Source organism: Pan troglodytes, chromosome 17 (assembly GCF_028858775.2).
Source record: "Pan troglodytes isolate AG18354 chromosome 17, NHGRI_mPanTro3-v2.0_pri, whole genome shotgun sequence".
In the NCBI taxonomy this organism is placed as follows: domain Eukaryota; kingdom Metazoa; phylum Chordata; class Mammalia; order Primates; family Hominidae; genus Pan; species Pan troglodytes.
The window spans coordinates 31,962,066-31,971,505 of NC_072415.2; the positions used below are offsets into that span (position 1 = coordinate 31,962,066).

The 9,440-nt window shown below is 40.8% G+C and overlaps 1 non-coding gene across 1 annotated transcript; it reads right to left on the reverse strand.

The window, feature by feature from the left end:
- Positions 1-9,070: 9,070 nt before the first annotated feature.
- On the reverse strand, positions 9,071-9,197 carry LOC112206302 (U6atac minor spliceosomal RNA). Its single transcript, XR_002940535.1, has one exon. It is a non-coding gene; the product is annotated as a U6atac minor spliceosomal RNA (small nuclear RNA).
- Positions 9,198-9,440: the final 243 nt, after the last annotated feature.

The following is a 9,440-nucleotide window of genomic DNA, read 5'->3' on the forward strand; positions in this document are numbered from 1 at the left end:
GTTCTAAGAGTTGTTTGATAGAGTCTAGGTTTTTCTATATATAAGATCATGTAATCTGCAAAGAGTGACAATTTGACTTACTTCTTTTCTAATTTGGATGCTTTTTATTTCTTTATCTTGTCTGATTGCTTTGTTTAAGACTTTCAGTACTATTTTGAATAAGAATAGTGAAAGTGACAGAACACTTATTCTAGTTTATGGAATGAAGCATTGACTGATTCTGGAATCACAAGTAAGACAACTGAGATATTTAAACTAAATTTGTTGTAATTTTGTTTCTTGATACTTCTTAGTAAATTTCAAGTATATAATACACTACTATTAACCATAGTCACATTGCTGTACATTAGATCCCCTGAACTTACTCTTCCTGCATAACTGAAATTTCGTACTACTTGAAGCAATACTGTCCCATTTCACCCTCTCCCCAGCACATGGCAACCACCATTCTACTGTCTGTTTTTGAGTATGACTAATTTAATTTCCATTTATAAGTAAAATCATGCACTATTTGTATTTCTGCAGCTCACTTATTTCACTTAGCATAATGTCATCCACGTTCATCTCTATTGTCACAAATGGCAAGAGTTCCATTTTTTGGCCAGGGATGGTGGTTCATGTCTGTAATCCCGGCACTTTGGGAAGCTGAGGTAGAAGGATTGCTTGAGGCCAGGAGTTCGAGACCACCCTAGCCAACATAGTGAGACCCGTTTCTATAAAAAATAAAAATTAAAGAATTAAAAAAAAGAAAAAAGAGATTTTCTTCTCTTTTTTTTCAGGCTAAATAATATTCCATCAGGTAAATATGCCATATTTTCTTTCTTTGTTTTTTTAAGAGATGGGATCTCACTATGTTGCCCAGGCTGGACTTGAACTTCTAGGCTTGAGCCATCCTCCTGTCTTAGTCTCCCAAGTAGCTGGGATTACAGGCATGCACCACCATGCCCTGGATAATTTCTATATTTTCTTTATCTGTTCATCTGTTGATGGATATTTAGGTTGTTTCCATATCTTTTTTTTTTTTTAAATTTGTGGGGTTTTTTTGAGACGGGGTCTCAGGCTGGAGTGCAGTGGTGTAATCATAGCTCGTTGTGGTCTTGACTTCCCAGGCTCAAGCAGTCCATCCGCCTCAGCCTCCTGAGCAGTTGGGACTACAGGCATGTGCCACTATACCTGGCTGATTTTTATTTTTATTTTTTTAGAGACAGGCTCTCACCATCTTGCCCAAGCTGTTCTCGAACTTCTGTCTAGGCCTTCCAAAGTGTTGGGATCACAGGCATGAGACATTCTGTCTGGCCTGTTTCCATATCTTGGCTATTGTCAGTCATGCTGTAATAAACATGGGGAAAAATGTGAAAGTGGTCATCCTTTCCTTGTTCCAGTTCTTAGAGGAAAGGTGTTCGACTTTTCCCCATTCAAGACACAGATAATCTTGGGAAAAGATATTTATAAAAAAAGTATCATACAAATGACATGCATTCAGAATATTAAAAAGCTCCTACAAATTAAAAAAAAAAGACAAATTAACAGAAAAATATGCAAAAGGAGCCATGGGTAGTGGTGTATCCTACAGTTCCAATTACTTTGGAGACTAAGGTGGGAGGATGGCTTGAGCCCAGGAGTTCAAGTTCAGCCTTGGTAACATAGGGAGACCCCATTTCTTAAAAACTTTTTTTCGAAAGATTAACAAATAAAGAGAAAAACATATAAAAGACATGAATGGGCACATCGCTCAAAAGATATTCAAATTCTGGGTGCAGTGGCTCTCGCCTATAATCCCAGCACTTTGGGAGGCCAAGGGGGAGTGGATTACTTGAGGTCAGGAGTTTGAGACCAGCCTGGCCTACATGGTGAAACACTGTCTCTACAAAGATACAAAAATTAGCCGGGCATGGTGGTGCATGTCTGTAATCCCAGCTGCTTGGGAGGCTGAGGCGGGAGAATCACTTGAGCCTGGAAGGTGGAGTTTGCAATGAGCTGAGATCATGCCACTGCACTCCAGCCTGGGTGACAGAGTGAGACTCCAACTCAAAAAAAAAAAAAAAATCTATCTATCTATCTATCTATCTATCTATCTATCTATCATCTATCTATCTATCTATCTATCTATCTATCTATCTATCTATCTATCATCTATCTATCTATACACACATACACACACACAAATGGCCAATAAACACATGAACGTTTTCAACCTCATTAATCATAAGGAAAATGAAAATTAAAACCACAGCAGCAGCCGGGCATGGTGGCTCACGCCTGTAATCCCAGCACTTTGGGAGGCCGAGGCAGGCGGATGACTTGAGGTCAGGAGTTCAAGACCAGCCTGGTCAACATGGAGAAACCCTGTCTCTACCAAAAATTTAAAAAATTAGCCAGGTGTGGTGACACACACCTGTAATCCCAGCTACTCGGGAGGGTGAGGCAGGAGAATCGCTTGAACCCAGGAGGGGGAGGTTGCAGTGAGCCAAGATCTTGCCACTGCACTCCAGCCTGGGCGACAGAGTGAGACTCTGTCTAAAAACAAAAAACAAAAAACAAAACAACAACAAAACACCACAATAGCATACCTAACAAGACTCCTACCAGAATGACAAAAATTATAGTGACTGACAACACCAAGTGTTGGTGAAGATGTGGAGCAACTGGGACTCTCATATACATCTCATGAAAGTGTAAATTGGCACAGCTCGTCAGAAAACTTTGAGTCAGGATTTAATAAAAATGAACACATGCACACCTTACATTCAACAATTCCTCTCCTAGGCATATACCCAACAGAAGTGTGTAAATCTGTGTAAGAAAAGACACATAGAAAAATGTCCATTAAAGCACCTTTTTGTAATAGCCAAAACCTAGAAACAATAAAATGTTCATCAGCAGGCCGGACATGGTGGCTCATGCCTGTAGTCCTAGCACTTTGGGAGGCCAAGGCAGGTAAATTGTCTGAGCTCAGGAGTTTGAGACCAGCCAGGGGAACATGGTGAAACCCCATCTCTACTAAAAATACAAAAAATTAGCCGGGCATGGTGGCATGCACCTGTAATCCCAGCTAATCCGGAGGCTGAGACAGGAGAATTGCTTGAGCCTGGGAAGCAGATGTTGCGGTGAGCTGAGATTGCACCATTGCACTCCAGCCTGGGTGACACAGCAAGATTCTGTCTCAAAAAAAAAAAATGTTCAACAGAACATATAAATATGCTATATTTATACAATGAAATACTACACAGCAAGAAGAAGGAACTACTGTTGAATACAGCAATGTACATGAATCTCACAAATATTACATTAAGCGAAAGATAACACACACAAAGAGGTACATAGTGCACGGTTCCATTTATATGCTTCAAAATTAGGCAAAACTTACGGTGATGACAGTTAGGAAAATGGTTACTTTTTGTAGGTAGTGATGGAAAGGGGAAAGGGGACGACTTAAGGGGAATTTAGGGTGTTGACAATTGTTTGATTTCCTTTTTGGGTAGTGCATACATGCCTGTGTTCACCTATTGAGCAATAAACCCGTGACTTTATACTGTGTTTATAAATGTCAAGAAGAGTCTACTCTAAAAAATGTCATTTAACAGAGAAGATACAGTTTTCATGATGCTTGTGAGGAGCTTAAATTTTTTTCGTAAAATGAGTGGGGAAAAAGCAACATTTCTAAATCGCCAATTCTTTTATATGTGACTTTAAGTGTGAAACAAAATTAAAATTAAATATTATAAGTAAAAATATATAGTTACAAACATTTTACAAATATTGCATCACCTTTTATTTAACATAAAAAACATTTTACATTACTAAAAATCATTATAAATACAATTTCTGATGCGTAATGTAGATTCAAGATTTGTAAACCCTCTCCTACTGCAAGGCTGAGTTATTTTAAATTTAGGGATATTATCTAAAATGCTGCAATGAATATCTTGGTGCATTTTTTTATAGTTCAAATTATTTCCAGATGTGGAATTACTGTGTTAAAGAGTATAGAGGTTTTTAACTCTTAATATATATTACCAAATTGCTCTCCTAAGGGGCTGCTCTGATATATGCATCTACCAGTAATGTATGATTGTGCTTACTTCCTAAAATTTCACTGTTTTGTCTGTTTCTTTGATAATTTGTAAAAAATGTGAGACTAATACTTCAAAAATACTGCATGTGCTGAAAATATCTTGTTTGCATTTGTCTGCACAATGGATTTATAAGCCATATAAGAATGTTTATTACCTAAATAATGTTGACCAACTTTAAAAATGCCTCTGTTAAGCCAGTGGTGGCATGCACTAGTACCAGCTGCTCAGGAGGCTGAGGCAGGTGGATTGATTATGCCCAGGAGTTCAAGTCCAGTCTGGGCAACATAGTGAGACTGTCTTTAAGTTAAAAAAAAAAAAAAAGTCTATGTTGGCCAGGTATTTGAAGAGTCATTTCAAACCTTCTTGTTTCCAGTTGTATCTTAGAAATAAAAATTATTTGTAAATATTTCAGTATGCATCCTAAAAGATAAGAACTTTTTTAAAAAACAAACTCTGGGCCGGGCACGGTGGCTCACACCTGTAATCCCAGCACTTTGGGAGGCCAAGGTGGGTGGATCACAAGGGCAGGAGATGGAGACCATCCTGGCTAACATGGGGAAACCCCGTCTCTACTAAAAATACAAAAAAACTAGCCGGGCGTGGTGGTGGGCACCTGTAGTCCCAGCTACTCGGGAGGCTGAGGCAGGAGAATGGCGTGAAACCGGGAGGTGGAGCTTGCAGTGAGCCAAGATCACACCACTGCACTCCAGCCTGGGCGACAGAGCGAGACTCCATCCCCCCCCCAAAAAAAAAGAAAAAAGAAAAAAGAAAAAAAAAAACCCTCTGATTACACCTAAAAAGATATATTTAATTTCATTAAATACCCTGTCAGCAATCACCTTTTCCCAATTTTCTTATAAATGTGAGAGGCTTTTTTCCTTTTTTTTTAAATTTAGATTTAATATGTCTAGATTTATTGTTGTGAATGATGCTGAAGAAAGTGGTTGTTAGCCCTGTAGAGTCCATATAGTCTGATATCTGATGTACATGTTCACCTATGAACTGTTTTTCCTGTAAGTTGATAGGTCTTTAGGCTTGATAAAATTCAGATTTTATAAAAATCAAGATCTGTTATATACACATATACTTCCCTCAGGAGGTGTATAATGTCTAGGTGTCTGTGTTTTTAAGTTTGTAGCCATTGAGGGTCATTGCCTAGATAACGAATTCAGTAGGGCTTGCAAAATGGTGATGAATTTTATCACTTCTTCCTTTGTGAGCTGGAATACCTCAATTAAGAAAATCTTCTTCCTCAACTCTGCAATTGCCCTGAGATCTTGTTTATATAGGAAGGGCAGATTAAATGCTTTCTCTACCAGTTTTCAAAATAATGGTTCCTTTGTATTTCCACAGGTGAACTAGTTTTATTTGGTTTTGAGTATCATTATGATTTAAAAGACTTAAACATATTTGATGTGCTTCAATCCAATGTAGTTATTATCCCTTTTAATGTGGAAATGGGCACTTTTTTTTTTTTTGAGACAGATTCTTACTCTGTCACCCAGGCTGGAGTGCAGTGGCATCATCACAGCTCACTGCCACCTCTGCCTCCAGAGTTCAAATGATTCTCCTGCCTCAGCCTCCCGAGTAGCTGGGTCTACAGGTGCCTGCCACTAAACTCGGCTAACTTTTTGTATTTTAGTAGAGATGGGGTTTCACCGTATTGCCCAGGGTGGTCTCGAACTCCGGAGCTCAAGCAATCCGAGTGCTCAAGCAATCCACCTGTGTCGGCCTCCCAAAGTGTTAGGATTAAAGGCGGGAGCCACCGTGCTCCACAAAATGGGCATGTTGTTAACAAGTAGGGACTTATTTAAATTGGCTATGTCCTTTTGAGATGAATGCAAAATTTTTTTTTTTTTTTTTTTTTTTGAGACGGAGTTTCGCTCTTGTTGCCCAGGCTGGAGTGCAATGGCGCAATCTCAGCTCATCACTGCAACCTCTGCCTCCCGGGTTCAAGTGATTCTCCCGCCTCCAAGTGATTCTCCCGCCTCAGCCTCCCAAGTAGCTGGGATTACAGGCACATGCCACCACACCCAGCTAATTTTTTGTATTTTTAGTAGAGATAGGATTTTGCCATGTTGGCCAGGCTGGTCTGGAACTCCTGGCCTCAAGCGACCTGCCTGCCTCAGCCTCCCAAAGTGCTGAGATTATAGGTGTGAGCCACAGCACCCAGCCCATTTACTTTAGAATTAATATAAATAAATTGAAAGAAATTATTTGGGTAAGCAAGAGTGAGAGAAAAAGTCCTGGTTTGGTGGCTCATGCCTGTAATCCCAGCAATTTGGGAAGCCAAGGTGGGTTGATCACTTGTGATCAGGAGTTGGAGACCAGCCTCGTCAACATGGCGAAACCTCATCTCTACAAAAAATAAAAAAAATAAAAAATTAGCCCGGCATGGTGGCATGCATCTGTAGTCCCAGCTACACCGGGGAATTGCTTGAGCCTGGAAGGCAGAGGTTGCAGTGAGCTGAGATTGCACCACTGTACTCCAGCCTGGAGACAGAGTGAGACCCCATCACAAAAAAAAAAAGAAAAAAAAAACAAAAAGAAAACTAAGAGAAACAAACGCCAACATTCCCAGAACCAAACCACACAAAATCCCTGTTAACCGGTCACATGTCTATCTGAATGACTTGCTGTGCGCATATAAATGTAAATGTAGGTTTTAGATTAATATAACCTGTGGCTTATATAATAATGTCTGTATACATATTTCAAGATCTACACAATTATTTTTAGTTTTTAAAATATTTGTATATTAATTACTGATTTTTAATCCTCCAGATGACTAGCACAACATATAACACAAGTATAGCTAAGGCCATTTGCTAAATTGGGGGCTAAGAAATAGGACAATAAATTTAACTGTGATTTAGTTGATGTCATAGAGCAAATGTCAGAGCTGAGAAGGAAACCTTGAGTTATCTTTTTTTTTTTTTCTTGAGACAGGGTCTCACTCTGTGGAGTGCAGTGGTACAATCACGGCTCACTGCAACCTCTGCCTTCCAGGCTCAAGCAATCCTCTGGAGTAGCTGGGACTACAGACGCATGGCACCGTGCTGAGCTATTTTTTTTTTTTTTTAATTTTTCATAGAGGCCAAGTTTTGCCATGTTGCCCAGGCTGGTCTTGAACTCCTGGGCTCAAGCAATCTGCCTGCCTCAGCCTCCCAAAGTGCTGGGATTACAGGCATGAGCCACCTTGCCTGTCCATATTTTATTTATTTATTTTTTCCCTGCCCTATCTTATGGTGCTGAACTTTGAGTTATTTTGTTCTCAAACCCATTGTTGACCCCTCCTAGCCATTCTTAATGCCCAGAGCTTTGGGGGCAAACATGCTGGGATTACCTGTAGCCCCTTTATTGGCAGCATTGTATGGTCCTGGAGGTTTGGGGGGCAGCATCACTGGCCTAACCTGTTTAGGATTGTATTAACGCTGAAGAAAAGGAATAATATGTGGGCCTCTTCAAGAGAACAGAAACCTCACCGTTTTCAGGAGGTTAAATTTTGCCCACTTTTCAACATATTTTGAGCTTAAACTACTCATCCATTTCAAATTAAATTGCCTAAGAGAAGAAGTTGAGCATAATGTATAAAGGGCACAGTTTTTGGAGACAGAGATGTAGCTTTGAATTCTGGTTCTACCAGTCTTGGCGTCTCTGTGTCTCAGTTTTGTTATGTGTAGAATGGAGATAACACTGCTCAGGAACGATCAATATTAGGATTCCATGAGGAAATTTAGATAGCACTAACCGCATATAGCACTCAACAAATATCTAATGCTATTATTAACATTAGTGCTTAGCAGGATGTCAGGCTATTGGAACCCAGTAGCTGATAGCTAATCGTTTTATTAAGTAAAAATTCTCAAGGTAAGTGTTAAGATTCCCCGAGGGTTCCTCTGTGGCTGCTGACATTGACAAAAGAGAGGTGACGATTTAGGGGAGAGAGGTCTTGACTAACTCGGATTAGTAGGCATAGCCTTGTGGCAGAAGAGTCTCAACCTGAGAAAATAAGGCTTAGAGACCTACAGAGACCCACTTATGGAGCCAGATGCCTTGCTGTGGTATCACCAGTGGCCACTTCCAAGGGGCAGGATTTGCACACCTGGAAGCTGTGTATTGAGGAATTGAGTGGGAAGAGTTCTAGATCTCAGATTTTTGCTCTCCAACATACTAATTCAAGGCTTCCTTGGGCAGATGTGCTGGCAGGCATGTGTGCAGAGAGCAGACCCAAGGCTCAGGTGCAACCCCTTTCCTCCTCCCAGAAGCTGGGATATTGTATTCCAGTAATCCTGCCCTACCCCTTCCAATGCACACTCACATGCAGACAGAACCCCTTTCCATGGGGCTTTCCAGTAGGACTGCTGCCCTGGGGGAAGGACTGAGCTCATCAGTTTGAACATCCTAAGTGCTGTGACACAGAACTCTAGGGACCTCCTTTCAATTCATCTTCCTTCGTCACTTTTTTCCCCTTCCTTCCTCCCTCCCTCCCTCCCTCTTCCCTTCCCTTCCCTTGCCTCCCCTTCCCCTTCCCCTTTCCCTTCCCTTTCTTTCTTTTTCTTTCTTTCTCTCTCTTTTTCTTCCTTTCTTCCTTCCTTTCTCCCCCTCCCTTCCTTTCTCCTTTCTTTTTCTTTCTTTCTTTCTTTCTTTTCCTTCCTTCCTTCCTTCCTTTCTTTCTTTTCTTTCTCCTGAGACAGGGTCTCCCTCTGTTGCCCAGACTGATGTGAACTCCTGGCTTCAAGTGATGCTCCCACCTCGGCCTCTCAAAGTGCTGGAGTTACAGATGTGAGCCACCATGCTCAGCCTCTCATCTTTTTTCTATGTCTTTTTTCTTTTTAAAAAACAAACAAACAAACAAACAAACAAAAAAAGAGAGAGAGATGGGTTCTTAGCATGTTGGCTAGGTTGGCCTTGCACTCCTGGCCTCAAGCAATCCTCCCACCTTGGTCTCCCAAAGTGCTACGATTACAGGCATAAGCCACCACATCCAGCTTAAAAATGATGCTTTAGATGCCACAAAATAGGTGGAAATGTCTTAACTGCATGTTAGTTGTCAGGCCTGAGGGCCTCTTCCATCCTTGTCAAGGGGAGTACTAACCAGTCTCTCCTTTCATACAACACTCACCTTTGAAAGATTCCAAGCCTACATAAAGTTGAGAGAATAGCACCCTGGACACCATGATATCCTTCACCTAAAACTCACCAGTTCTTTCAACTGACATTTGAGCACCCACTACATGCTAGGTGCTGTGATAGCCTTTGGGTGCACAAAAGGAAGTGAGTCTTGGTTCCTGAGCGCAGACTTGCTCAGGCTTATCAGAAAAAGGAGACCATAAAACAAAAACCTATAGTATGGCCTGGTAA